The sequence below is a fragment of the Aedes aegypti genome, unplaced genomic scaffold (genome assembly GCF_002204515.2).
Source record: "Aedes aegypti strain LVP_AGWG unplaced genomic scaffold, AaegL5.0 Primary Assembly AGWG_AaegL5_hic_scaff_1266_PBJ_arrow, whole genome shotgun sequence".
Classification (NCBI taxonomy): domain Eukaryota; kingdom Metazoa; phylum Arthropoda; class Insecta; order Diptera; family Culicidae; genus Aedes; species Aedes aegypti.
Window position 1 is genome coordinate 19,609 of NW_018734693.1, and position 11,425 is coordinate 31,033.

The following is an 11,425-nucleotide window of genomic DNA, read 5'->3' on the forward strand; positions in this document are numbered from 1 at the left end:
CTAAACACGGTTCTGTGAGTCTTATAAGGAGGCGGTAAAAGAATCTTTAATAGGATACCCGACTGTTACTTTATTCGTTTGTATCTCAAGTCCAGTTATAAATACAAAAATTGACATATTCGTCATGTTTCCGACTAAAATAAGATTATTCGCACTTAAAACCTATTATCGCGGAAAACCCTTAAGTTGGCGCTAGTAGGTAAAACATTCATATTCACCCTGTAATATCTCAGTCAAGGATGTAAATACAAAGCAGAGTGTCTTCGACAAAGTGATCAACTGATGAAGACCTTTCGCGTGTAAAAACTATTAGGTTCAAAATCACATATTATTCTTAGTCATCTAAGTTAGTGATAGATACAAAGCTGGTTCCATAAAGCTGATATAAGTAAATAACCACATTCGCCAAACTTAGTAAGCGTTAGTAGACACACGTCAAAGGCACAGCAGGGCTATATACATTTATCACTCAGTCAAAGTGATTCAAATACAAAGTTGTTTCCTCGACAAAGTGAACAATACAGGGTGGACGAGACCTATTACATAAAAAAATATAAGCAAGAAATGCTCATACCACGGGTAGAAATCAGAACAAAATCAGATATGCATCCGTATCAGATTCCATGTGTTTCATCTTATGAAAAAAATAGATTGGACGCACGATATCATAGTCAGATAGCGTCAACGTGACACAACAGTCGCTGAGATGCTTCGTAATCAATGTATGACTGCTCGAAAGATCATGAATTGCGCATTCCATGCTCGGATCTATTTGAGTCCTTGTTCATTTGGCCTGAACAGGAAAAAAAACCTGCATCACGCAATGGCACCTACCCTCGTGTAACAAGAAAACGATACAACCGAAAACTTACCTCTCAGTGACAAGCGGAAAATGGAAAACATCTGGTCCTGCGCCTGCCTGTAAGTTGGCTTATGTTGCGTTCGTTACGTTATTTGTAGGTTGGTTGAATGGGCCCGGCCTGTAATGGAACGCGTGTAGGGAAAGTGTAGTTTGGCAGGCATGGGAACACCAAACAAAGAAGGAGAAAAAAAATGCTTGGAAGCAAAACATAAGGTTTCTTTTTTACCATCATCGACAAAACGCGAAGCCTTCGTCAAACGCCTTCGCTGCTTCTCCCCGTATCTACAGCGACAGAGGCGCATTTCACGGGTCCTTCATGGAGGTGGAAAACTATTGCTTTTGTAACAAGTCGTTTCCGTTGTTGTGCTCTGCGAGAGAAGACGGCACCGCCGAAAGACAGCTTGTTCCGCAGAAGTTTTACGACTTTACATCGAGAAAAAGTATTGTTATCACGAAAGAGGAAAGAAGACCCCCAGCTTAAATAACCAGAAATTCCTGTACATATCTAAGATTAAGGCCTAAAGCATTGCACTACAAACTACAGACTGTAGGATCAATAACGTCATATTGCTGTCTTTATTCAAACCTACATAAATTCTGGATTCAAATTCAAAACAGATCAAAACTTGTTTGTTTTTTCGAAATGATTCTAGGCGTATAAAAGATCAACTTTTTTCGTGATTTGAAACTTCGGGTGCTTCTGTTGAAACACAGCTTTAGTAAATATTCAAATTGAGCCGAGACACGTTTATCATGGCCTTGCTTTGTAATTGCAAACTTTACCACTAGACAATGAAAGATCGTAATCCAGCTCTTATAAATGAGATCATTTTGTTTGAAAAGATGGCCAAACTATTGCTGAACTATAGAGCCGCCGGAAGTAGAAGAAGTCGAGATCGATATTTCCAAAACAGCTCACTTTAGCTGAATCAATCTTTTTGTAATATACAGCGCGTGAACCACGGGTGAATCAGTTCAAGCGAAATAAGGAAACAAGAAGTATCCACTCAACACTCCGCTCTGTTGTGTTATGACGAGTTAGTTCACCACTGCCGATAGACACTGCGCAAAGAAGCCTCAATGGAAGTGTATTCAGATTGCTACACTTTTCTAGCGAACGTCTTTCGATTTCTTTCCACACAGCCCAGAGTTTATGACATGGCATGGCGGTACCGCAAAACGAATCGAACTCCCGAGACGAGGCGAGGACCGTCACTACCGAGGAGAGAAGTCCCAACTGTGGGTTTCCGTTGTCTGGCGAGGGTGACCTCAAATATAACCTCACAATATGTTTTCCCTTAATGAGTTTATGATTGCCTTGGAGATGAGCTTCCCTTCGGGGGTGAATATAGTACAGTTACTTGAGTCGTCGACCGTCTTTTATCGGGAATTTTGTTACAGTTCTCTGAGGAGTTGCAGCGGTTTGGGTTGAAATATGACATCTTTTTGATTTAGTTGTAAGGTTGGGAACTTTTCCGGGATTTTGCTGGCTGATTGTGGGAAAATGCTTCGTTAATCAACTCATTTTTATGTCATTCCAAAGCTAATCTAGTATTTTTTTCTCTATTTTTACAGGTTAGCTGATCCCCTGATGACGTATGTGATGCTTATTCCGTGCTAAAAGCTGAAAGATATCGTTCCTGGGAATTTTTAGCAATCGTTCTCAAGACAAGGTGGGCTAAAGCCGACGTTTCGGTCCCGTGTATTGAACATTATTCAATTATTAACTAGAATCGAATGGATAATTTTAGAAATAAAGATAAATGGAACATCATACAATAAACATACGCAGTAAACCGTCTCTCGTCACGCAGAGTTGCGTTTTGAAGATTCTTAGAACACCCTGAAATTGAAACTGCAAATATTTGAGAATATTACATCAATTACCAATTTTGGGACGAAACATAGAATTTGATTTGGAATCTATTGAGTGGTGTGGAGCAAAAACCTAGTTTTGGATCACTCTAACCTAATCGTCAAAGATCTAATCCATATCTGAGACATCCAAATAAAAGCGTTTCCGGTAAGCAAATTTGGCACCAAGTAGCCTATGACAAAACAAAAACATCATCATCATCATCAATCGACAACTTGCTCAAGATGCTTCCGAAAATTATAGAAATATTGATAAAATCTAACGGACATGGTAATTTTCATATATTGTTCCATTTGGATAAAATGATTCACATCATCCTTTTTCTAGAATCTTTCAGTAAAATTTGCCAAACATTAAAAAATGAATGTCCAAACGAAACGTCCAAGTTGTTGAACTTTGAAAAAACGGTGTTGTCGTTTGTGGAGAAAGGATACGATTTGGGACTGATAAGTTCCTCCAAACAAATCAAATTGACCGTCGATTTCAACAATACGGAAGATGCGAAATTTCAATCGATGCTTCAAATTCTAATTCAGGAAATCGCCGCCCAAACTAATACTGATTCGGCAGGGCGAGTACCGGAACGTAGTTGTCGTATTCCGACCAGAAAGCGTTCGCGGAATCAACCGGACAACTGCGGTCCTGGTTGGAATCTAGTTCGTCCATTGGTACAGCGTCAGGGTGTCGTTACCCGAAGGAGATCAGCTGCTCGAGAAAAGGCTGAGCAGAAAATTAGGGATGCTAGGTCTCGATCTCGTTCCCAATCTGAATAACGGTCACGAGAAAAATTTCAATGTTAAGGAGCTAGTCGTTATCTAAATTATTGAGTACTGTATAGTAAATTGCTAATTACTAATAAAATAGTTATTGAGCTCTTTTTTATGTGATCTAGCAGCTAAAAACATGCATCCATTTCATTTATTAAGTTAACATCTAAACAGATAACATGGAATCAACAATTTCAATTCGTTGGTTGTTCGACTGTAGTTTCTTGTTGATGATAGATTGGTTTTTCAGTCTTGACAAAATTAAAAAAAAAACTGTTTATTTTATTTTATCCAAAATGTTGAACACAATATTTTTTTTTAATTTTCTCAAGATTGAAAAGCCAATCCATCATCATCAACAATTTCACGGCAAAATACTCGATTCGTGGCTGCATCTCTTCGTCCTTGGTTCTTCCCCAAGCTCGCCAAATCGATGCGCACTTTATGCACCCTCCTAGCTCGCTGCGCTCCACGCCTTCTTGTACCAACAGGATCCGAAGCGAACACCATCTTTGCAGGATTGCTGTCTGGAATTCTTGCAACATGCCCTGTCCATCGTATCCTTCCAGCTTTGGCCACCTTCTGGATACTGGGTTCGCCGTAGAGTTGGGCGAGCTCGTGGTTTATCCTTCGCCACCACACACTGTTTTGCTGCATACCGCCGCAGATCATCTTAAGCACCCGACGTTCGAAGACTCCAAGTGCTTGCAAGTCCTCCTCGAGCATCGTTCACGTTTCATGCCCGTAGAGGACTACCGGCCTTATGAGCGTTTTGTACATGATACATTTGGTGCGGGTGTGAATCTTTTTTGACCGCAGCTTCTTGTCGAGGCCATAGTAGGCCCGACTTCCACTTGTAATCTTCTTCTTCTTCTTGGCGTTACGTCCCCACTGGGACAGAGCCTGCTTCTCAGCTTAGTGTTCTTATGAGCATTTCCACGGCTATTAACTGAGAGCTTTCATAGCCAAAGTTGCCATTTTCGCATTCGTATATGGTGTGGCAGGTACGATGATACTCTATGCCCAGGGAAGTCAAGGAAATTTCCTTTACGAAAAATGCCTGGACCGACCGGGAATCGAACCCAGACACCTTCAGCATGGCTTAGGAAGGCCCCTTATAATACTTATAATACACATGCGTATTTCACGGCTAACGTTATTGTCAGCCGTCAGCAAGGATCCAAGGTAGACGAACTACGTTTTTGAGTGTAAAGACCATATTTCTTTCCACTTACTTATTTTCCTTGATGGAGAATCACGAATAACTTATGAAAATGGCCTGTTTTAATATTAAAACAATATTTTTTGCATTAAACTCGATATAATTCGAAAATTACAACTTCTAGGAAAAGTATTCATATAATCATTATGGCTTGGAATCATTTCAAGATGCTTACTGTATTATCAAAACGTATTTATTTTGACAAAAAATCAAAATTCTTGAAATTCGACCAAAAGTTGTTCGTAGAAAAACCTTTTTATTAAAAATTTCCCCATCATGAAACTTTGAGCTAAACATCTTTTTACTATCAACATTCTATGGTGGAATTTTAACAAATATTGAAAATGGGGTATTTGTGTAATTTAAAACTTAAGTTTTGTTTTTTTAATTTTTTATGAAAATTGTGAGCCGCTTCTAACATGACCTACAACCTTCAGACGCTCTAAAATAAAAAATCGGCGTATACCATTTCGGGGTGAAATTTTTTACTTTTTAATACAAATTATATTATTTTTGAAACAACTCTACAAACGGAATTTGACCTTCCTGAATCCGAATATGGTTGCCAAACTCTTATCAATACATCATTTATGGATATAATGAATAGTTAAATTTCAAGAACTACGTGGAATACGCCTAAATACAGGCAACTTCCAAAGGATTTCCCAGACGTCTAACAGAAATTCAATTATTTCAACCGAATGGGCAAACTGGTACGAGTTTCGATGATGAAATCTGGTTTGGGGATAGATTCTATGTATACTTACAAACATACCAAGGTTGATACCATGTTCAAATCCTTGTTTAGAACTAGAAGTTTATGAATGTTCGTCGGTGTACTGTACATGATTCTGAAATTTTACATTATTTTCTCAGAAAATATACAATGTATAGCAAAAAAAATTACATAATACACAATTCCACAATAGTTACGATAAACAACGTTAATTTATACTTGTGATTCATTAGAAAAAAGAAAAAAAAGTCGTGTGACAGTTCAAAGCAATGGATCATTAAAATAACCAAAACGGCCGTTATGGAAAGCATAGATAGCGCCACCGTAGCCTTGTGTGTTTGACAGAACAGCAATGCTGTCACAATGTTAAATCCCATATACAGTGGCTCCTTTGTTTTGATGCGGTGAGCACTGACAAAAATTACATTCAATGATCCATTCAAACAACATAATTTTATTTGACGAGTGCTCTTCAGGATATTCATCAATTCATTACGCTGATAGCCTTATTCGTTTTTCCTCTTCTAGAGACCCATCTACGATGGATTAGGTCTTGTTCGACTCTACTCACCTTTGTTGCCTGATTTCTGATCATGTCCCTGTTACATTCAAATATCCTATATTTACGAGCCAACTGGAATGGTAATCTTGAAGTTAACATTTCTTTACAAGCACAACTTGACAATGGCAATGCTCTTGAAACCTGAGCATATACCATTGTTGAAACTAGGGGCACTGCAATACCAAAATGTGAAGTAAAATTTGAATCCGTGCTTACCCAAGTAACATTGGTAGCTGAATAAAACTTATCCAGCTAAAATTCTGTTTAAACAGCCTCTTATCAGCTGAACAAGCTGTTATTAAGCTACCAATGTTACCTGGGTATGGACTGTAATTTTAAACTTTTGATCCGCTTCCAAAATGTGAAGAGAAGGCCACTTCAATGCACTCGCGAGCATGCTATGAAAATTATATGGCAAAAAATGTTTTTCTCAATTAAGATACAACAGTTTTGAAAATAAAATTTCTCGATTGTATCCTGGCTCTAAGCCCTTCTGGAAATTCTTTAAATAAATGCCATGGAAAATTTGCCTGTTTCTCATTAACACAACCTCGAATGTCATTTAATAGAAATATATTGTCCCATGTAATCCAACCGCATTGCATAAGAGTTTTGAGAGGAAGCAGCCTTGAAGATTCAATTCAAATCAATTCATCTTATCTATCGTTCTATCTTCTCCCCTTCAGATTATGTGTCGTTATTATAACACTGAATAATCGTCTAAAAACTTCCTCTGCAGGAGATCCAAATCAAGTATAAAATTTCAATTATAATCCTTCATGAGTACAAAAGACTCGGCGCCTGATTCGATTTTCCATTCTTACGTGACAGCTGTATTTTCTCTCTCGCAACCCAAACTAGTTTTTGCTCTCTGGCTCCTTCCTTCCTATCACTTTGTGTTATTCTAATGGCCATGAATAAAATGTTAATAACCATAATAATTTATTCAGCACGCACCCTTTTAGATTTAGTGTTTGCCTTTATATATTAAAATTTTCAAGTGTTTCTCTCCTTCGAAGGGAACCTGAAAAAAAAACAGACAACCAACAAGATGAGACAGCGACTCACAAAAAACAGCGAATCTCCCCGCGAACAAAAGTATTTTTCGAAGGGCTTCATAAATCTTTCTCCTTTTGGGATGCCGCAAAAAAAAAGAACTGGAACAAAAACGCTGGAAATATTTCCAGCCAGAACCGACCCAGATAAAAACAACAGAAAAGGATACTTCGAAGCGCTTGCATTATTCCACCGGTCTGGTCGCTAATTCCTTCGCGCTTCGCTCTTCCAGGGGGAACGAAGAAAAGTCCACATTCTCGATAAAGTCATCAAAGCATATTTTAAATTTCACCTTTCTTCACGGTTCGTATTTTGCCTACGGCAAGCAAAATGACAAGCATTAAAAAAAGGGGAATACTCTGTGTTTAAGTAAAAAAAGCCAATAAAATAATTATACATAAATAAACTCGCAGCTATTAAGCAAGACCAAGCTGAGTGTCATGAATTATAATCCCATCAGTGGAGAAACTTTTTGTAGAGGAGATTTTCTCGACTTCGCAGGTATTTACCACTCGATATACACATGCAAAAATGATCAATTGGTAAAAAAAAGCTCAAAACTAATAACTGTGGAAGTGCTCATAAGAATACTTAGCTGAAAAGTAGGATCTGCCCTAGTTGGAACGTAATGCCTGCTAGAAGAAGACATACGCAATAGTTTGAATATTTTTTGTGTGTAGTTATAATCGGTAAAAATTTTGATATAAGTAATAATAAAATAGAAAATAGTAATAGGGAGATTTTAAAAAACAACAAACATATATGAGATCTTGTGCTTACTTTCATTTTTTATCGTGTAAAATCATAAAATCCTTGAACGCTGATTTAAGATTTTTCAATGATATTTTAAAATATATATCTTTCAGTACTGTTTGAGAATTTTTATTTGCTAATTTACACCCTAATAATTATTTCTAATTATTTGATTAACCTATTTTGGATAAACGAGTGTTGATGATCCTTTTTCCTATGGCATGATAACATTTTCCCCTTTCACCTACATTGCGTAAAGATATTTTTGGTTTTGTTCCCCTGCAGCCCTCCATGAAGCGATGGGAAGGGATTAAAGGTGAATCCCCTCTGTCACATCAAGAAGCTGACAGCGCATCCAATGCGGATTTTTTTCTCTAAGTTTCAGAGGCTTCAATCCACGGGAACAAAAGAAATTGTTGGTTTTCTATGGATTCGGGTTGGGATTCAAACCGTAAAGGGAAAACGCCAAAAGTTGTATTCAGGAACGCGCAGATATAATTCGTGTCGTCTTCAGGGATTCTTGTAGCACAAGAACCACGGTGAAGATTGGCGAAGGACATGAATGGTGAAAAGTCGTCGCTCTCGTCCATATGGTTTCGAAACAATTCATCATTCGGGTTTTAATAAGTTTTTGGTGACGAAAAATGTTGCTGGCTTCAAAAGAGAAAAAAGGTAAATATGCAGGTCGCAGAAGGTTGAATTATTTTCACAACCATTTTGATGCATTCTTTGAGGTGATACTGGTGTTTGAGGTTATGGTTTTCAGTCAGTTATCAAACTTCAGAACAGAATTTTTGCTTACACCCGACACACGGTTCAAGTGTTTTCTTAAAACACTTCGAAGATTTAATTGATTTATTTTGATTTTTGCATACATTTGGCAGTTAACACTTTCAACCTAATGAATATTCATAGCAATATTCTCATCCGCACTCTCTTGGCACGAGTATGATTTATTATCACAGCAGAAGCAATATGTGCCGAAAACTGCTTCTCATTATGAATTCATCTGCCCACCAAAGTGCGGAATCCCAGCGTGTGCTTAGTAGTGTTATAAGGCTAATCAACCCTAAAGTAAACCCCAACCGTTCAATGCAGCAAACGCAAGACCCTATCGATTCATGCAGAAGAGGGAAGTCAAACGCCGAATAGCAAAAAAATGCCCCTCATGCTTTCCATTGCGACCCAGCCATGCGATTCACAGAGAAAATTAAGTTTAAACATATTCCAAATTAAATCAAGGTTCTGCCTTCTGGCAACGAATAATGGTAACGCACGGCAAATGGAGATAGGATTTTGAGGCACAACCTGGACTGAACAGTGGTTCTAATCGTTCTATGAAGCAGTCATAAGTCATATTACTTGGTATTTTTGCACTATTTTCCACAAGTTCTTAAAAAATACTTTTCATTTTGGAATGTTTGTAGATGTTGAAGATGACCAATACAATACAATTTATTTTTTGATTTTTGGCCTATGGGCTGCACCACTGTGGACCTCTCGAAACGGTTGAAAGCCACGCACACTCGACGACACATAATGACTGAGAGAGCCAGCGAGAGCTGAATAAACAAAATTCACGAAATTAGCTAATAATTCAATCGCAGCCCAGGTCAACCCCCGATGGTGGCCGGCTAACGTAGATCGAGACATACAGAGGCATTGCTGACTGCTAAAGGGGTGTTAATTCGGAGTAGCAAACCTCTCCAAAGGGAAAACATGTACGACTTCCTGTGAGTTCATGAGTTTCGGCAGGAAGTGTCAAGGAGCTAGAATAGGCGAATGAGGAGGAGTAGGAGGAGGGGGTAATTTATACTGCCTAGAATTTCACGCCACTGCCACTACTGCATTATACAGTTTCGACTTCTGGACTTACGGCGGCAGCAACGACTAAAGCTCATCTAGCCAGCCTTTAATGATGATGATGGTGGCGATAGTAATCATGTGTTTCTTGGTTTTATTTCACTTTTATGGAATGCGTATATTATGCTGAGTTCGGAATGATTTAGGATACTTGCAGCAGCTTGCATGCTTTTACTTATTATTATTTTCTGTGACTCATACCTCCTTGACGATTTCCCATGGAGTATTATTACCTTTCTTGGTGGTTGCTGCGTTCATTGAGCCTGACTCGTTGACGCGAGCGTCTTTGTGTTTCTTGGAACCACCCGGTCTTGCATCTCCTGGTGATGCTCTTGGCCTCTTCGGCGTGAAGGGGACGCTCTCCGTCCTCTGGAATTTGTCCCTCGTTGTGTTGGTTTCCCTGACAGTCTTGGCCGCCGACAACTCCTTCTCAGTCAATTCCGCTTTCTGTGCAACGGCTGACCATTCCTTGGGAGCTAGTCCAAGGGTTCCTTGCATCCTCAACACCAAATTCTTTATGTCTTTGTGCACATTGCTTCTTTTATCCACAAACTCGTGCAACCCATCCACCAGTTTCTTAGCTGCTAAAACTCTCGATAGCTTTGGAACCTTCGACCATGCTCTGAGCTGACTCTGTTTTTGCTGCTCTCGAAGCTGCTGCTGCTTTGCTGTTGTTCTTCCTGATCGCGTTGCTGTTGCCCTACACACCAAATTTTGAGTTTGCCTTCCAGCAAACTGAAATGCTGGAAGAGCTTCAGCAATTTATATTTTACTGGTAATTCAGTAAAGTAAAAATTATTTGTTGCATAATCAGCAAACTGTTAGTTTACTGAATTGATCAGCAAAACAACTGTCAAAAACTTAGTGTTTTTTTCATCTCGTTCAAAATATTTGTTCTCCATGGATGAGTATTATCACAAGTAAGTATCAAAAATATTTTCAAATTTTAAAATCAGGAAACAATTGGAGATGTTTGTTTATATTTTCAGACATTGATCTTCTAGTTTTACGCGGTTCCACAGAAAAGCTGAAGATTTTGCCAGTTCCAAGAACAAAACCCATTGGAAACAAATGATTCATCACGGAGGTCAAACGGGAAAGTTCAGCGTAATGACAAACCAAACACCGAAAGTGATCCATTTAAATGTTTGTATAGTTAATATATGTACCGCAATACAATACGTTATTTTATGTGGAACCAAAATGTAATTAATTTATCAAGCCGAATTCAAGAATTGCTGGTTGTACAGCAAATATTGTTTGGGATTAAATTACTGGTTATTCAGCAAACGGGTTTGCGCATTGCTGAATTTTCAGCATAAGAGCTGTCAGTTTCCTGACAATCCAGTTTGCTGAACGATCAGCAAATATATTTTGCTGGAAGGATTGCTGAACTTACAGCACAAAAAAAAATCAGCAATTTTTTGCTGATTGCCAGCAATAAAAATTTGGTGTGTAGCTACAATGGTGGTGATCTTACTATGCCACATTCGGCAAAAAGGTTCGCCGCGCCTTCTTCGATTTCTATTAGACTCCCTTCCATTCTTCTGCACACCCCTCTGGGATGCTATCATTTCCCGCAGAATGAAGTCGTTTTTCATGATCCCATGGTTATCTATGCAAGCACGCCTACCAAGCTTTAACCAGGACGGGGGCAATCGCTCTATTAGCCTACTCGCCGTTTCAAGTTAGTAGTACCCATCCTTGCTCGGGGAGTACAATAACACG

General features: G+C 38.7%; 1 long non-coding RNA gene across 1 annotated transcript; it reads left to right on the plus strand.

The window, feature by feature from the left end:
* Positions 1-2,917: 2,917 nt before the first annotated feature.
* LOC110680382 lies at positions 2,918-3,613 on the plus strand. Its single transcript, XR_002502853.1, has 2 exons — positions 2,918-3,008; positions 3,066-3,613. It is a non-coding gene; the product is annotated as an uncharacterized LOC110680382 (long non-coding RNA).
* The last annotated feature ends 7,812 nt before the right edge of the window (positions 3,614-11,425 follow it).